The sequence below is a fragment of the Euprymna scolopes genome, chromosome 40 (assembly GCF_053919585.1).
Source record: "Euprymna scolopes isolate OS-2025 chromosome 40, ASM5391958v1, whole genome shotgun sequence".
NCBI lineage: Eukaryota > Metazoa > Mollusca > Cephalopoda > Sepiida > Sepiolidae > Euprymna > Euprymna scolopes.
Genome location: NC_136521.1, coordinates 7,183,825 through 7,204,503, shown reverse-complemented (window position 1 = coordinate 7,204,503; position 20,679 = coordinate 7,183,825).

The window sequence follows — 20,679 nt, the reverse complement described above, 5'->3', positions numbered from 1 at the left end:
CAATATAATGCTAGTTCAACATCAATATAATGCTAGTTCAACATCAATATAATGCTAGTTCAATATCAATATAATGCTAGTTTAACATCAATATAATGCTAGTTCAACATTAATATAATGCTAGTTCAACATCAATATAATGCTAGTTCAACATCAATATGATGCTAGTTCAACATCAATATAATGCTAGTTCAACATTAATATAATACTAGTTCAACATCAATATAATGCAAGTTCAACATCAATATAATACTAGTTCAACATCAATATAATACTAGTTCAACATCAATATAATGCTAGTTCAACATTAATATAATACTAGTTCAACATCAATATAATGCAAGTTCAACATCAATATAATGCTAGTTCAACATCAATATAATACTAGTTCAACATCAATATAATACTAGTTCAACATCAATATAATACTAGTTCAATATCAATATAATACTAGTTCAATATCAATATAATACTAGTTCAATATCAATATAATGCTAGTTCAATATCAATATAATACTAGTTCAATATCAATATAATGCTAGTTCAACATTAATATAATACTAGTTCAACATCAATATAATACTAGTTCAATATCAATATAATACTAGTTCAATATCAATATAATACTAGTTCAATATCAATATAATACTAGTTCAACATCAATATAATACTAGTTCAATATCAATATAATACTAGTTCAATATCAATATAATACTAGTTCAATATCAATATAATACTAGTTCAATATCAATATAATACTAGTTCAACATTAATATAATACTAGTTCAACATCAATATAATACTAGTTCAACATTAATATAATGCTAGTTCAATATCAATATAATACTAGTTCAATATCAATATAATGCTAGTTCAACATTAATATAATGCTAGTTCAATATCAATATAATACTAGTTCAATATCAATATAATACTAGTTCAACATCAATATAATACTAGTTCAACATCAATATAATACTAGTTCAACATCAATATAATGCTAGTTCAACATCAATATAATACTAGTTCAACATCAATATAATACTAGTTCAACATTAATATAATGCTAGTTCAATATCAATATAATACTAGTTCAATATCAATATAATGCTAGTTCAACATTAATATAATACTAGTTCAACATCAATATAATACTAGTTCAGCATCAATATAATGCTAGTTCAACATTAATATAATGCTAGTTCAATATCAATATAATACTAGTTCAATATCAATATAATGCTAGTTCAACATTAATATAATGCTAGTTCAATATCAATATAATACTAGTTCAACATCAATATAATACTAGTTCAACATCAATATAATGCTAGTTCAACATTAATATAATGCTAGTTCAACATCAATATAATACTAGTTCAGCATCAATATAATGCTAGTTCAACATTAATATAATGCTAGTTCAACATCAATATAATACTAGTTCAATATCAATATAATACTAGTTCAACATCAATATAATGCTAGTTCAACATTAATATAATACTAGTTCAACATTAATATAATACTAGTTCAATATCAATATAATACTAGTTCAATATCAATATAATACTAGTTCAACATCAATATAATGCTAGTTCAACATCAATATAATACTAGTTCAACATCAATATAATACTAGTTCAACATTAATATAATACTAGTTCAACATCAATATAATGCTAGTTCAATATCAATATAATGCAAGTTCAATATCAATATAATGCTAGTTCAACATCAATATAAGTCAAGTTCAACATCAATATAATGATAGTTCAACATCAATATAATAATAGTTCAACATCAATATAATGCTAGTTCAACATCAATATAATACTAGTTCAACATCAATATAATGCTAGTTCAATATCAATATAATGCTAGTTCAACATCAATATAATGCTAGTTCAACATCAATATAATACTAGTTCAACATCAATATAATACTAGTTCAACATCAATATAATACTAGTTCAACATCAATATAATGCTAGTTCAGCATCAATATAATGCTAGTTCAACTTCAATATAATGCTAGTTCAACATCAATATAATGCTAGTTCAATATCAATATAATGCTAGTTCAACATCAATATAATGCTAGTTCAACATCAATATAATACTAGTTCAACATCAATATAATACTAGTTCAATATCAATATAATACTAGTTCAATATCAATATAATGCTAGTTCAACATCAATATAAAAAATAGAGACACGCCAACATTGTTCAGGTCCTACACTGGAAAACATGTAAACTCTATGCCTTAGACCACAATGAGCAGTGGTATGTGTATAAACCAGAAGTAGTGCAGAAAACGGCAATGTCAAACTCCTTTGGGATATGTGCATAGAGTCTGATACTTCATCTTACACTTCTGACCTGATGTAATTTCACTAAATAAAAACAAGAGAAATTTCTCAATCATTGAAGTTGCCTGCCCTTTCGATACAAGATCCAAAATAGGAATTAGTTAGACTCTGAAAATGTAAAGAAGTCAAGGTTGTTCCCATTGTGGTTGGAAAGCTGGAGACCATAACAAAAAGCCACCACAAATGGTTTAATCAGATTGACAAGGCAATTTCTTTTACAATCTTACAAAAGGCTTGCCTGTTGGGAACAGCGGAAATGACAAGGTTTAGTTTGAATGTCTAAAACAAACAAAAAATTTAAATAAAAAGTTTTAAAAAATTAAAAAATTAAAAAAAACACCAAACAGTTAAGAACGTTATGAAATGATATATCAACACCTCGAACTGTATGACAGTCAAAGTGATTTCTATTGTAATTGTAAAGCTTGAGAACATTACAAAAAAGCCACCATAAAGGGCTTAATCAGATTGAAAATTTATTTTACAATTTTGCAAAAGGCTATAGTGTTAATACAGCTTGAATGTCTAAAGTCAAAAGAAAATCCGATTAAAAGCATCCAACGGTTGAGACTAATAATACTATCGTTATTATTATTATTATTATTATTATTAATAATAATAATATTATTATTATTATTAATAATAATATTATTATTATTATTAAAACTACAAATCCTCGATGTTTTAGGCGGCCTTCAAACCTCTGCTATTGTAAGTACCACCAACATCCTTAGGAAAACCCTTGATCGTTGAAGCTCCTGGTTTGAAGCCGGGATTAAGGGAAATCCTCTGTAAATGAATCCTATCCCTGTCCAGAGAGACGTTCATAAACGAAATCGGAATTATTATTATTATTATTATTATTATTATTATTATTATTAATATTATTATTATTATTATTATTATTAATATTATTATTGGTATGGTCCTGGATATGACCTTAAACTATATCCAGTAGTGAGGCCCTAGCTTGCGGGTTTGGGGAGTGTGTAGCCACCTTTTAATTGCCATTGCTTCCAGGTCTACTCTGATCCGGAATGGTAGTACCTATTAGGGTCCCAACTATGGGTTAAATAGAAACCGACTTGAAAACAATACATATATTCTATTAAAAAAACAATCTTCAAAATCTTTGGATTCGGCATTAAATAACCTGAAAAGAGTTGATATGCCGTCAAACCAAAACAACCAACCAACCAACCAACCAACCAACCAATCATTATTATTATTATTATTATTAATAATAATAATAATAATAATAATAATAATAATAATAATAATAACAGCAAATATCAACAAAATCCGTAAGCATGCAACTAAATCCCGAAACAAAACTTGAAGGGGAAAAAAGCAAGAAACGAAAAAAGGAAAGACTAAAGAAAAAACATGAAGATGCAAATCTGCAGGGAAAAGCTCGCATGTATATGAGCGATATTACAAAAATATTATAAAAACAATAAAATGAGGATGAGGAGGGAATAACCTTCAGCGGCCACTACCATTCCAATAGAAGCTATAGAGAGTTATATATAGCCGTAATGTGTGTGTGTGGGGGGCATTAAACTTTTAAGGAGAGTCGATGTTGTTCGCTTAATGCAAAAGCCGTGAGTTAAGGAATTACTCAGCGTAAGTGAGTGACCGGGGAAAAAGCACTATGGTCAGCACTAGAAGTTAAAATAACATATAATAGCATTGTCTATAATATAAAGCTGAATCTGTGTGTGTGTGTGTGTGTGTGTGTGTGTGTGTGTGTGTGTGTGTGTCTGGTCACGAATAGGCTCCTATATTGTTTACTATTTTAAAATTAAAAAAAAAAACTGATTACATATAATGATAGAAGATGTATCGAGACACCGGAATGGATATGTTTGATCTGGCAGAACAGTGGTTCATTAAAATTTTGGGGTCTGCGTTCGCGCCTGATCCACAAAGTATGGAAATAAATAAATTTAAAAATTAAAAAAAGAACGTTTACAAGTGATTTTGGTATAGATATAGATACTAATACTTTGATAAGTATATTTTAACTTAAATAGGAATGGTATAATAAAATTGATGGGTCCGCGTTCACGCCTGGCCTCATTAGAATTGAAATAGGCACAAACTTTAATAAAGACTTTTCATATCTATCTGCGTAAGTATACTTTGATAATTATGTTTCAGTTTGAAGAAATATGGTATAATAAAATTATGGGGTGTTCGTTCGCACCTGACCTCCATAGAATGGAAATATCTCGCAAAGTTTAACAAGGTTTTTTAATATAGATCCAGAGAATATTGTGATAAGTGTTTCAGTGAGAACAGGTATGGTATAATAAATTATGGGGTTTATCTATTTTATTTTTACTTTCATAATATTTTGCTTTGATTTTGATAACCCCAAATTCGAAGCTATCTCTTTACAACCCTTCCTTTTCATAACCTATCATACTTTCATAAATCAGAGTCCATTTTGTGTAGGCTGTTTGTTTAACCCAGTCAACGACGGATACATTTGCTAGTAAATAATAAATTAGCGAATTGAGAATTGCTGACACGAGACATATACAAATTGGAACGGAACAAAACATTTGAAAAGTGTTTGAAAACCAGTTTTATCCCAGCGTAATGAATAACAACGAAACACCCGGATCTGACAGAAATAAAACACTTCTGGAGCCATATATCGGGGCAGTTTTAAGAGCATACTAAAATACTAAATAGCTAGAAAACAGTGAAGATGAGCCTCGGGAAATAGAAGAATAACAGAAACCAATATTGGTGCAATCAGGAGGCCACTGCCAGACCCTGGGTGTGGTAGCAGGACTCGGAGACAGCCCAAAGTCTAAAAAAAAAAAAAAAAAAAAACACGGCTTACCTTTAGAAGGAGGGCTACCACTTTGTAACCTTCTCTCACTGGCCCCCTCCTTCCCTTACCTGAATCAGCTGAACAACTTCGTTTGCTGATACGTTGACAACATCACCAACATAACCTCCGGCAACACCAAAACCAGCTTGCTCAGGTTTATCCGCCTTAGATTCGCCGAGCTCCAGCCGGCGCTTGTGCGGGAAAAATGCTCCCAGTTCCGGACTAGTATCGAGGCGGTGATTGAGGCTGAAGGCGATTACATTGAATAGATATCAGCTCTACTCCATAACCAAGTTACCCAAATGGTTTTTTGTTGTTTTTTTTTCAGTGGAAAATATTAAAATAACGTATTGCTGTTTTCTTTAGAGCGACACATTTATCGTTCCACCGTTTCACAATCTAAAAGTGATCTTTTATAAAAGAAATTTACAGGGAAGACAAAGGAACAAGGATTGATCAGAAACAAGCTCGTAATGTCTTTTCCTTGTGAATTAAGTTGCAGGGAAGAGAAGGAGATATCAATTAATTAGTTTTGAAGTCGGTTTTGAACTCTATCAAGACAACATATCCTTGAGTCACCTTTAAGCTTTGATAAGCGGTGACCTACCTTGTAAGTAAACAGCAGCAATAAGTAAAACAAACATTTGTCTGTTAAATAAAATTGGCTGGAGAAGCCGTCGGCGTTTATTTTATACAGACTTTAAAACTTTTTAATCGAATATAAACCAACGCATACGAAACTATGGCTTAAGAGCAGCTGCTCTCATGAGATCGAATGCGATACTTCGTTTTATTCCATTCAATCTATTTAACAACAACAACAACAACAACAACAACAAACTAGAAAACTAATTGAATTAGTCGTAAATTAGTTTTTTTTTCTTTAATTTCTGTTTTTTTAAGTATTTTACGCAAATTGCAGACAAATAAAACGCCAGGAGTAGAAAATTAATTTTCCACGATTTTCCACTTCGATAAATTTATTTTTTTGAAGATTTGTCTACGTATCGCGATATGGGTTCCGTCTGTCCGTCCACTTGTTGGTTTGGCACACTAATATTGGAAACAACATCTTAGATGCAAAACTGCTGTTATACTGCTGCGTATGTATTTTATAGACACACTTTTGCGAAATACATCACATGGTATATACACTTAGATGACCATGCTTTGTTTATAATCAAATAACAACTTGTTAAATCAACAAAGTTTTATTTATTTTACAGATGATAATTTGACAAGCGATAAAGTTCAGTTTAATGAGGATGGTGGTATGTGGTTAGTCGGTCGGACGACGACAGAAAAGTATCGCTGGTTTCTTTCCCTCCTCTTTGTCTGATTGTGTTTGATTAAACTTATTTTTTAGTAAGAAGTCATTACTTATCAAAGCCTGGAGGCCACTCGAGGATAAGGGTTAAAGAGTGTACAGTGGTCAAAGGGAACATATCGCAGTAATAGTTAATTATTGAAATGTGGTAAGTTGGTTCACTTAAGAGGATGGCTTATCAAGAATTTGTTTACGTTAAACTTGAAGACAACCATTTTTGACATTTTTCTTCTATAGTACTTTTAACAATTTAAATCCAGAGTTAAATATTTCTCTCGTTGTTTCATATTCTCGAATTTTTCGATCAGAATGTAGGGTTGTCGTCATCGCCGCAATATGATTTACATCTGGTTTTGTTCCGATCCGATATTTTCTGGCGTTGTGTGTCACCTATAGTACAATACACTACTCTGCGTAGTTAGGAACCAAGTGCAGTATATGTTCTGCCGCTACAGAAGAAATAGTTATGCTTAGGGAGGAAAAAGCATTTCCATCGATTTGACAAGTTTAAGTGCGAAATGGAATCATTTGGGGGGCTATCGCGCGTGTTGTAAGGACAATTACACTCCCCTTAATAGAGACACTCTGGATTGGAACAACTAAATATTAATAGCATCAGACTAGAACGATTCTTTTCTCGCTGACCGCGTACATAAAAGATGAAATGTAATATTGTTACATGGTGTATGGGCAAGGACAAGTTAGCTGAACGATTATATTATAATTTTTATTGTAAAAATAAAAACAGAAAGAATGTTATTAAGACGAAAATTCTTTATGTTTCATTATTAAACATAGCATTAAAAAGATCGAACAAGTCTGTTCTCCCCTCCCCGCAACCGCCACTTCTTCGTACATTGTCGTAATTATAAAAACGACACACTAATCTAATTTCATCGAACGACGTTACGATTCTAACATTTTTGTTTAATCTGAGGAAATGCAGTAAGTAATATCTAAGTTAGGGTTGTGACTAAGAGTTTACATTTGAAGATGGATCCTTCTAAGTAATATGTTGTCAATTTTGGGATATTTATTTATTTTCATTGGATGCAAATGTTAATTTAAATTATTGATTTTTGTAAATTTTTTTTTTTATAGTGTTTTAAATGTTCATTGGTTTTCTGTTTCAAGAACGTACTTACTTCATTAATGTTGTTTTGAAACCTAGCATTTAAAAAAAACTGAACACGTTTCACTTGTACCCCCTCGGCCTACATATCCCCGACAAACACGGTTAGCAATAACATCTCGCCCCTTCACTGTTGCTGTCCCTAAATGCCAGAAAGGTGTTTTATTCTAATAGTTTCTTCCCTCAGAGAGCTAGACTTTGGAATTCCCTTCTTGCTGCCTGCTTCCCTGGCTGTACTGATATGCAGAAGGTTGTAACAGAAACTAATATCTTGTTAATCTTTCCTAGAAATGGTTTAAAAAGTAGACATGATGTCAATAGTAGACATGGTTTCAAAAGTAGACATGGCTTCAATAGTAGACATGGTTTCAATAGTAGACATGGTTTCAATAGTAGACATGGTTTCAATAGTATGCATGGTTTAAATAGTAGACATGGTTTCAAAAGTAGACATGGTTTTAATAGTAAGCATGGTTTCAAAAGTAGACATGTTTCCAATAGTAGACATCGTTCCAATTGTAGACATCGTTTCAATACTAAGCATAGTTTCAATAGTATGCATGGTTTCAATAGTAGATATCATTTCAATAGTAGACATGGTTTCAAAAGTAGACATGGTTTTAATAGTATGCATGGTTTCAATAGTATGCATGGTTTTAATAGTATGCATGGTTTCAATAGTATGCATAGTTTCAATAGTATGCATAGTTTCAATAGTAGACATCATTTCAATAGTAGACATGGTTTTAATAGTATGCATGGTTTCAATAGTATGCATGGCTTCAATAGTATGCATGGTTTCCATAGTATGCATGGTTTTAATAGTATGCATGGTTTCAATAGTATGCATGGTTTTAATAGTATGCATGGTTTCAATAGTAGACATCATTTCAATATTATGCATGGTTTCAATAGTATGCATGGTTTCAATAGTATGCATGGTTTCCATAGTATGCATGGTTTCAATAGTATGCATGGTTTCCATAGTATGCATGGTTTTAATAGTATGCATGGTTTCAATAGTATGCATGGTTTTAATAGCATGCATGGTTTCAATAGTAGACATCATTTCAATAGTATGCATGGTTTCAATAGTATGCATGGTTTCCATAGTATGCATGGTTTCAATAGTATGCATGGTTTCCATAGTATGCATGGTTTTAATAGTATGCATGGTTTCAATAGTATGCATGGTTTCAATAGTATGCATGGTTTCAATAGTAGACGTGGTTTCAAAAGTAGAGATGGTTTCAATAGTAGACATGGTTTCAATAGTAGACATGGTTTCAATAGTAGACATGGTTTCAATAGTATGCATGGTTTCAATAGTAGACATGGTTTCAATAGTATGCATGGTTTCAATAGTATGCATGGTTTCAATAGTATGCATGGTTTCAATAGTGGACATGGTTTCAATAGTATGCATGGTTTCAATAGTAGACATGATTTCAATATCTTGTTTATCTTTCCTATACATGGTTTCCATAGTAGCCCCTTACGTTCAAGTAGCGATATGCTTTTTAATTGTGAGCATGGTTTAAAAAAATAGTTCCCAAAAACATAAACAAAACACATGAACAGTGAATCATCCGATTTGTGTTTTTGATTATGTAGGGTTAATAAATTGTTAGTCAAGAGTTGGCACATAGAGTTGCAACTCGACAATCGGTAGCCAAAGCAAGAGAGACGACTCACAGACCGTAATGGCTCCAAGCAAGGGAGTCTGATAAAATGACGATAGAAAGAAATCTATGACAATCGTTACAGCTTTCCAATGGGAAACGGCTGGAATAAAGTTGCTGAAAAGACAACCTACGTGTCGTTAATTCATTGATAGGAATCTTCTCCGCTGTTTCCTGTCAAACTATACTAAAGATGGAGCAGATATGTGTCCACATTGGCCGATGTTACACACTCTGTTGAATACACCTTCGCTTAAATTTACGTCTTTAGGTTGAAAAAGTCTGTAGGCAGTTAATCCTTTTTCCGTTACACTATTGTTATATTTCGAGGGGATTTTCTGTCTGTTTGGTTAGTACCCTTTATTTATTACTATTCGTAAGCGTCATTGTCTGTGTGCGTGGGCACAGCCACAATCGTCTGTCTTTGTATGTATGGTTATTGATGCGTATGCTGTGATTGTGTCGCCTATAGTGTTTGCGTATATATATACACATATATATATATACATATATATATATATATATATATATATATATATATAATAAATTCATCAGCCAAACAACGTCGCAGCCCACAAGATCCATGGCAGTCAACGAATCGGAAGTCCAAGACTCGAGTTTCGCCCTCATTTGGGCTCATCAGTAGGCTGCGACGTTGTTTGGCTGTGGAATTTATTATATATAATCTCTCACATTCTGAAAATCATATATATATATATACATAATATATACACACACACACATATATATATACATATACATAATATATACACATATACACACACACACACATATATATATATATACATATATATATATATATATATATATATATATTGTGATAAAGTCACCATAACGTTTTTTGGGGGGACGGGGTCTTATCTTAATCTTCTTTTTGGGATGGGATTCTTCCTGTCACTGATTGATACTGGAATATTTGACGAAAACAACGAATTTTCTCGCATGGATTCTTTTATTAGTCTGCGAATATAAGGGGGGTATCGCATTGTGACTCAAACTGTCTTGCGTTTTCTTGAAATGAATTTTTTTAAAGCATAATTGAATCACGATAGTTTTTCTTTCATGTTCACCTTGAACAAGGCCACGATGTCATCAGGGGCTACTATTTGGAACAATGCAAAGAAAAGATTAAACAGATGTTGTTTCACGTTCCATTTAACCTTCTGCGTATCAGCATTGTCACGGAAGCAGGTAGTAGGAAGGGAATTCCAATACCTATCTGCTGGAGGGACGAGGCTATTAGATTAGTAAACATTCTGCCATTTAAGGACATCAACAGTGAATGGGCGAGAGTTTGTTGCTAAGAGAGTTTGTCGGGGATATGCACGTCGAAGGGGCGCAAGTGACACGAGTTCATCAGAACATATTCTATTAAAATATTTGTAAAACAGACACAAAAATGCAACATTGCGGCGATGGGAGAGGGGACGAAGCTTATTTAACAAAGTGGGACCTATGAGATTGGAAACTCTTTTTAGACTCTATCCAAAAGAGAGAGGCTATTGCATTTTAAACTTTAATGTATGTCATTATATATATAATAATTTTATAACATTAGCAGTAACTTCTCTACAGTGCAATGCAAACTACAAACTTAGTCACTGTGGAGAAACATGTGAAGCTCCTCGATGTGTGCCCAACTCGAGCAGCCAATCAATCGATCTGATTGAAAAATACGCAGTTTCACCGATTTCTATGAGAAGAAAAATATAGAATGTAAGCATCATTCAATCCCTGGCAACGCCGGATCTCCCTACTACTATGTATATGTAAAAAAGAATGGGTTCTGTAATAATAACAAAGGAAACCTGCATGAATTAAAATATATTTCAGTGTTTTTTACGACCGGCGGGTCGGGCGCACCCCCTCCCGTCCTGCAGGTTTTAAATAAAATACGTTTATTCAATCTGCTGTTTAGAATGGAATCCAGACAGACCGACTCACAGAAAAGTCTATCAACGACACGAGGTCGCATCTACAACTGCTTTATTTCGCCGGTTGAAAAGAAATATCTGATACATTAAATTCGAAAAATGCGGAAATCATTTTCTAGAGAGAAAAAAAATCCCAATCCAGAAATATTTCCGTTTGAAATAAAATGAAAAATTGAGAATTATCTCTATAATCTCCAAAGCGAAAATCCAGGAAATAGGAACTCTTTTCGACAAACCTTATAATCTAGAAGGATAGAAAACAGTATACATGAATATACAAGGTACTTGAGGTACTAGTGACCCGTTGGGTCACAAGCACTATTAATATGTTCTATTTTTATTTCAGTAAAAAGCAAGTGAAGTATACATAGTTCACTGTGAACGAGGCATAAAAAATGACTAAGTTTAGCAATTGCCCCCCTCATTTAGCCCCAAAAGTCCCACGGAACGTCAAATCCTGGTGAAAATGAACAACGGTGCAGTTTTAGCCCTTAATACATGTAACCTTGAGTGCTGCACCATGCAAAAAAAGAAATGACTAAGTCCACCATTTGACCCCCATTTAGCCCCAAAAGTCCCCAAGGCCTTAACATATGTAATGAGTTCAGCACCATGCAAAACTGCTAAATAAACATACTCAGAAAATTTTGAATAAAGTGGTCATATATTCCCAAAAATGGAGTGTTTTATTAGTCCTAAAAGAGCCCCTTGGGCACATCTAAGAGTTATCGCGAAGTATAGACAAACAAAATTATATAAAGATCAGTTAGTTACAACTTTTCAGAAAGTTTTATAAAAATCCAAGGCATCAATTTTTTAATAAGCACAACAGTGTCAATTTTAGCCATTTTAACCGGACAGGCACCCCTAAAATCCGTTCTGCTACTTTTCAAAAGTTCCAAGGCGTAGTTATTTAGAAAACTGAGGACGAACGCATGTCCGGACAAGGGTGAATTTACAAGTCGGGGAACCACAAGTTTTATAAATCAATCTAAATAAGTTGCTCTAATTATAATTATAAAAAAAAACACGAACGAAACGGAACGAAAATTTACTAAAACGAAATGAATGGAACAAAATATTCTATTTTGTATAATTTTTGCCAAAGATTTTTTACCTTCCTGGATATGCCAAAGGATTTTGTGGATAGGAAATGACAGTTTTATTCATAGCAGTAATCGTGCAGTTATAGCTTAATGATGATAGAAGGAAAATGAGACTTATTATGTTGTCATCTAATTTACATAGGTGTTCCTGGTGTGTACATGCACTTATATAAATTAGATAAAAACAGAAAGTGTCAAATTCCTCTCATTACAAACAAACACAGTAATCTATATATTAATACGATAGAGTGTGTGTTCTTTTGTGTATTACGCTTACATCCGGGACGTTTAATTGTTATATTCTTCTATTTATTGTTATAAATAATTTTACCAAGAATTTTTCATAAGTTTTGATTTCAGTTTCGACTATAGCTGATGCCATTTAAGTTTTTTTATTTTTTTTATAAATAATTTTATCAAGAATTCTGCATAAATTTTGGTTTTGGTTTCGATTTAGGCTGTTGCCATATCTGGGCAGGAGCTGCTAAAAGCAGCCTATCCTGCCTTGACAGAGTACAAAATAGACTTCGTGGCTTAGTGGGGGATGCCCTTTTCTCTACCCTGCAACCTCTCTCCCACAGAAGAGACGTTGCGAGCCTATCCTTGTTTTATCGTTATTTCCATGGCAGGTGCTCGTCTGAAATCCAATCACTGCCCCCCCCCTCGCCAATCTTTCACAAAAAACACCCGTCTAGCTGAATCCACTGTGAAAAATTTCCCCCACTCTATATCTGTGCCTAAATCAAAACATGGATTCCATAAACAAAGCTTCTTTCTTAGAACTGCACGCCTGTGGAACTCTGTTCCGTCTGCCTGCTTCCCACCGGACTACAACTAGGATGTCTTCAAGTCCAACGTTAACAAATTCCTAATGAACCGCCCCCTTAAGTAAACACTCCATCTAATCTACACACTAACGTAATGTACTTGCAATAACCCTTATCCCTGAGTGGCTTCCGGGCCTTGATAAGTGGTGATCACTGTGTAATATATATATATGTATATATATTTCATAAGTTTTTTTTCGGTTTCGATTCAAGCTAAAGCACCCATGTCATATGGATGTATTTTATTTTTGAAATCGGACCTTTATAACATACAAATATCGATAGAACATTAAGTCTAGAATAATATATATGAAATCTGCAAGAATTAAACTATCATATTTAAGCGTACTTTACGACCGGGCTTTACCCGGAGTTCGTGCTAGTTTAGATAAATACTTTTGCAGTTTTAACAAAAGAGCTTCAATAATATCAGAGCGTCTCCGCTTAAACTGAACATCTACAGAATGCTAACATCAATATATTAGTAAATACGAAATCCACATAAATTAAAATATCATATTTAAGCGTATTTTACGAGTTGGCTTCACGGGTTTTCGTGCTAGCTTAGATAAGTACTTTTGCAGTTTTAACGAAAGAGCTACAACAATATCAAAGTGTAGTGTCTGTTCTTCGGATGCTACACTTCAATGTCTTGTTCTCTTTCAGTGGAGGAGACGTTTTTCACGACTGAGGCAATTTTTATTTTTGTACCTTTTTCTCCACCTTAATAAATGACTTTGGTGTCTAACTCTGTCCCGTGGGGAGGCATTGTAAATAGCTACAATAATATCAGACCGTCTCCACTTAAACTGAAAATCTGCAGAATGCTAACATCAATATATTACATATGAAAGAGTCCCCTGTGGAATTTCCAGAGGTCCCGCTAGTATTAGTAAATACGAAATCTACATAGATTAAAATATCATATTTAAGCGTATTTTACGAGTTGGCTTCACGGGTTTTCGTGCTAGCTTAGAGAAATACTTTTGCAGTTTTAACAAAAGAGCTACAAAATTCTTGGCCTTCGGAACAAGATCAAAGTCTAGTATCTGTTCCGGCAGATACTGCAAGCTATGACTAGCTAAGACTAGCTATGACTAGCAAAGACCAGATGTGGGGGCAACCCCACATGCCTGACCTTTAACCAGCTCCCATTTCCCACCTCTCGGGAGCTGGTCCCCTTTTTTCCTTCCCCCTCCCTTCACTCCTCACATTAAAAATCGGCCTTGCGCCTAATTTGCTCCGTGGGGGAGCAAATAAATACCATCTGTTCTTCAGATGCTGCACTTCTATTTTTTGTTCTCTTTCGGTGGAGGAGAAATCCTTCACGACTGAGACAATTTTTATTTTTGTACCTTTTCTCCACGTTAAAAAAACGACCCTGGTGTCTAACTCTGTCCCGTGGGGAGGCACAGTAAATAGGTACAATAATATTAGAACGTCTTCGCTTAAACTGAAAATCTACAGAATGCTAACATCAATATATTCCATATGAATTTCCACAGGTCACGCTAGTAAATATTAATAAACTGGCATGATCCGTGGAAATTCCACGGAATTGAGAGATACTGAATAAATATTTTCTGATTAAGTTGATTTTTTTCTGGGTAGCGCAGAAAATAAAGCCCATCAATCTAATCACTCCAAATCTATGGAAAGTGTTCGACTGAGCTTCAATCTATGGTCCCCCCTCGCCAAACTTTCACAAGAAACACCTGTCTAGCTGTAAACACTATCAATAATCCCCCCACTCTTTATCTGTGCCTAAACCTAAACGTAGATTCCATGAACAAAGCTTCTTTCTTAGAACTGCACGCCTGTGGAATTATCTTCCGTTTTCCTGCTTTCCGGCTGACTACAATATGGTTGTCTTCAAGTCTTACGTAAATAAGTTCTTGATGAGCCGTTCCATATAAGTTATTAAATTTACCAAATTTTCATTACTAATGATTACTATATTGACCAATTTCTACTGTACACTCTTTAACCCTTATCCTTGAGTGGCCTCTGGGCCTTGATAATGTGGTGATGCCTTTATAAAAAAAAAAAAAAGTTTATTATCTACTGAATAAAAAAAAATACCAGAAAATAACGGGATCTTCAGATTTGTCAAAAATAAAATTGTTATTTGGTTCATTTAGTTCCAAGTTGGTAAATTACATTGATTCTTGGTCTTCGGCACATCCGAGTTGGATATTTCCGTGATGAGTAGTTACTATTAGTACTATCAGAACCTATAGGTGTCAACACTTATAAAGACCCGAAGGCCACCCGAGGATATTGTTTAATAAGTGTAAAGTACTCAATGGGACAATATCGTATTAATAGTTAGTAATGGAAGTTTGTAAATTTGACTACTTAAGGGGGCGGTTCATCAAGAATTTGTTTACGTTGGACTTGAAGACAACCAAATTGTAACAAGTTAGAAAGCAGGCAACAGGAAGAGAGTTCCACGGGCAAATATTTTTTTTTCATGGAATATGCGTTTGACAAGCGGGGACCATAGATTGAAGGTCTGACGCGCACTTACTATGAAAATAATGATAAAGCAGAGACAGGCTCGCAACATCTCTTCTGTAGGAAAGAGGTTGCAAGGAAGAGAAAAAGGCAGCCTCCACTAGCCTACGAAATCTATTTTGAACTCTGTCAAAGTAGGATAATATATTTTTAGCAGCTCCAGCCCAGATTTGTACACAGTACTCCATCTTGGACGCACCTGGCTCTTATATAGGTAGAGAATTGCACACGCAGTGAGATAACTGCTGAAGCGGTAGAAGTATCCCACCATTTTTCCAACGGATTTTACATACGTGATCAAACCCAGAAGCTTGTCAAAACATTGAGCCTCCCCAAGACGGTAGCCAATCATTTCAATTCATGCCAGATGGGGATCAGAGCGTTGATGATGAAAAAATAGAGGCTTGGTTATTGATGCATTAAAAGTAACCAGCCATCTATTTCCCCATTGTACCACATGTTAAATATAAGAGAAGAGAGAATCAGAGGGCATTGCACGGAATGAGAAATATATTTGATTCACTGAAATGTTTTTATAGAACTGATATTTTTCTGGGTAACACAAAAAGTTTGGACAGACACACCTAATAGCACGCAGCAAGTAAAAGCTTACTAACATTTTCATGAAAATAATGCCCATTGTATTTTTAACATAGAACTGACCCAAATGAGATGAATTAATACGTACTAATAAATACTTTAATGTAATATTGTTCTACATAGTTCAATACAAGTAATAAAGTCATATCATAAGATGCAATTTTTAATTTAGTCCTTCCGTCCAGCACTTTTTGACAGAAAACGTTCTTTTCTTTTTAGCTCTGTTTCTTTCGAATGTTCCTTTTTATGTAAAGTTTCGCTGAATTCTTTCTTCGCTTGAGTTACTTTCTCACAACATCACAACAATGATTATTACTAGCGAGGGTGGTCGTAAAATACGCTTAAATATGATAATTTAACTTATCCATGTATCGTATAATTATATAATTATAAAACCCAAATGACCTTTAACGAGTGATGTAACCCACTTTCCGTTGCGCACGCGCGCATAAACATTAACCCATAACAACGTAAACAAATAAACACAAATCGCTTCTTTAACAGATTTTGACCTGCGCACTGAAATATTAACGTTATTATTCGAAATTATTATTTTACATGGGAAGAGTGGGGGTGTTTTGCAACTATTCTTTATTACAACTATACTGTCGCTAGTTTCTTACAACTAAACAACTTTAACCCGTTGACAAATATAAGAACAACTGCATTGAAGTCAATACTACTACTACTACTACTACTACTACTACTACTACTACTACTGTCTATCCGTCCCTTTTCCTTCCTTCCTTCCTCCTTTTTTTAATTTTTGTTTACATTTCTAGATACAAAATAGTTGTGAGAGAACGGTGAATTTGTTGACACATTTACTAATCTGTTTCAATATTAGTTTTATTTCATTTATTTAGGTTTTATTTTTTTGCTTCAGGTTTTATTAATTTTTTTTTTTTTTTTTTTTTAGATTTTAAGTTTCTATAACTTAGTTGAAGAATTCCAATGTGGGTTTTTCATTCTTATATTTCTCATCGGTAGGTTCATGTGCGTTTTTGCTTCTAAATGACTTTCGTCGGCGTTCGATTCGTAGGAAAATCATGCTTAATTTTTTATTTTTGAGCGATTATTCAGAAAAATAGGTAAACTTACACGAATAGGGAGGATTTTTTTTTTATGTTTGAGTGATTTTTCATTTTAACATACTTTCATAGAAATGTTTCTGTTATGTCAAAATAAAAACTATTTTCTTTACGTCACAAGTGTCACGCTCATACATGAATTCCACAGCTAATATAACATACTGACCCAACGGGTCATGGGTAGTCTAGTATTATTATAGAATCATGATTACAAGACGCAAAAAATATAATTTGGGTGCTATTTTGATTTGTCCAGATTTCGTATATATTATTATACAGTCGTGATTTCAATAGTAAATATATATATATATATATATATATATATATATATATATATATATATATTTATATCTGAGTACCATCAGCTAGAATCGAAACTAAAAGCAAAACTGTAGAATCCAAGCTGGTGACGTTACCACTCTACCAAGGCAATACGCATATGAACCGATTAAAAATAAACTAAAATGAATGCATTACGATTTGTTAAATTTTTACCTCTTTTTGATCCCTTTAAAAATTATTTTAACCGACTAAAGCCCCATAAAAGAACGGTCCATAAAATTCCAATCATTTGAGTCCCCTAACACCGCACTACGATTTTTACTTCTGAGATAGAGTTTGAAAATATGGAGACAGACAGACAGAGTGAGTTTTAGAAATTAGATGATGATATTGGTAAACGATCGTTTCTATCAAATAAACGCTAACTGTCTTGTCTACCGTCACCTGATTAGCCTTTTTAAAAGCCAAATTATGGCATTAAAAAGGCTAATCTTTTAAACCATTTTGAAGAAGATTCGAATTTGGTTGCTCCAGGTTGTCAGCATACGTTGTTAAATTCATAGTCACTCTCACTTCTTTAGTGTTGATTGTGCAACACAATATTTTTTTTTAATAGAATTTGGCATATATCTTGTTAGAATTTTCTTTTTACGTGTTCCAATATAGCTAAGTAAAAAGGTATCTATGGAACGAACAAGATTCGAACTTGAACCACAGGAGTTTAAACCGTGCACTTTGCAACAGTCTTCCATGAATCAGCGTATCATTGTTGGCACTCGTTTCTCAGATAACTTCCTCGTAAGAATTTATTCTAGAAATACACGAAGAGCCGCCTGAGTCTTACCAATATGCCTCAGTAAATGCATTTCTGTCAGCCTCTCTCGTTAAATACGTCACTTCCGTTACTGCTTTGGCGCTGATTGTACAATACTATATGTTTTTTTTTTAAATAGAATTTTTCACTGCAAACCTTAAAGTAGGTATCTATTTTCTTTAGAAGAAAAAAGAGAGCACAAATACCTACACGTTTATTTACGTAATTATTATTATTCGCACTGAGAACAAACAATTGCCGGATTTTATTCGCCATTTTGTTTTCGGAAGTCGGGTAAGATGGCGTATATTTAGAATATAAAAAGAAAATGCTTGTGTTTGAAATACGCATAGAAGATAAAGAATTATGTCAATTTTTGGTGACGATATGAAAATTCAGGAAACGTAAACATATGGACAATCCTAAAATTGAACCATAAAAATTGTATAAATAAGTATATATATATAAATCTATATATATATATGTGTGTGTGTGTGTGTGTGTGCTTATATATATATATATATATATATATATATATCACGACAATAAAAGAAATATACAAAGAAACGAGTATTATATATGTGTATATATTTTCTTTGTTGTACAATGTAAACACACACACACACACACACGCACACACACACATATATATATATATATATATATATATATATATATATATATATGAAATCTATTTATACTAACATTGATGGCTACATATGTGCATACATGTTTCTGTAATCACCTGCGTTGGGGGATTACGTCTTCACGCCAAGAATTATCGTCGAGAACTGATATTTCAAACAAACACATTTTCTTATTTCGTTTACAAAGTTAGAATGTAACATGGGTGGGGGTTATGCGCGGGGAGAGGACAAGTGAGGTCTTTGAAGATAATAAACATCTTTTTTATTTCCCTTTTTTGATATTCCCTTTCTTTTAAAGTGTATCTATCGCATCTTTTGGTTTTTAGGGCATAAGGTACTTGAGAATGTAGTAGTTTTGTCTGTAAATTAAAAACATTCTCATGGGCATTAAGTACTTACCGGTGCCGTTTAATCCACACACACACACACACACTTTTTCACACACGTACACACACACACACACACACACACACACACACAAACTCTCCCCGCACGTAACCCCCACCCATGTTACATTCTAACTTTGTAAACGAAATAAGAAATTTTTTTTGTTAGAAATTTCAGTTCTCGACGATAATTCTTGGCCTGAAGACGTAATCCCCCAACGCGGGTGATTACAGAAACATGTATGCACATATGTAGCCATCAATGTTTGTATAAATAAATTTCATATACCTGCTCTGTTTACTCATTGAGCACTCTTTGGTAGACACATGCTGTTTCTTTAAAGGAAACACTGAATAAATGGATATTCCTTAATCGCGGAGTTTCGAAGAAATACTCTCCTTCTCATCAGAGGGCAGGAATTAGCAAAATGCGGGATCGGATTTTGCATATAAAAGTATTTAATGAAACCACAAGTAAGTCACAGATCTTACTTGGTTAAAAAAGGGTGAGGTAAGGGGAATAGGAAGTAAAAGAAAACATTATAAAAAGATTTCACATGAATGGATAGTCCGGTGAAGCGTAAAAACTCCAAGAATGGTAAAATCCAAACACGGTCGAATTAAAAACTTCCAATCCAACAGGTAAGTTCCAAAGGAATCGCATAACTTGAAGATGGTCCAAAATGATCCAAAAGGCAGAATTCCTTGGAAAAAATCACAAAGGAAATGAGTTCAAAATCATTAAAAGAAAAGTTCAAATGTGCACAGAAAAAGCACTGGAGAGAATATTTAAAACACGTCTGCCAAGGCCGGAAGAATCAAGTAAATTAAGACAAAAAAAAAAAGAAAAACGGGAAAACGGTGAAAGTCTAAATTTGAAAAAGCAAGGTCAACGCGACCCAGACAAAAAGCGCGAAAGTTAGAATTTGAAAAAGGTGAAAGTTATTATAAGCTCCATTTCCTTTTCGGTTTTCTTGAGCTTTTACATCTGGTTCAGATTATTTTACCTGTAAATATTAACTCTTTACTATTTATAATATATTTTAAGTTTATCATTTTGATTACCTTGGGAAACTTATTGTAATTTTTA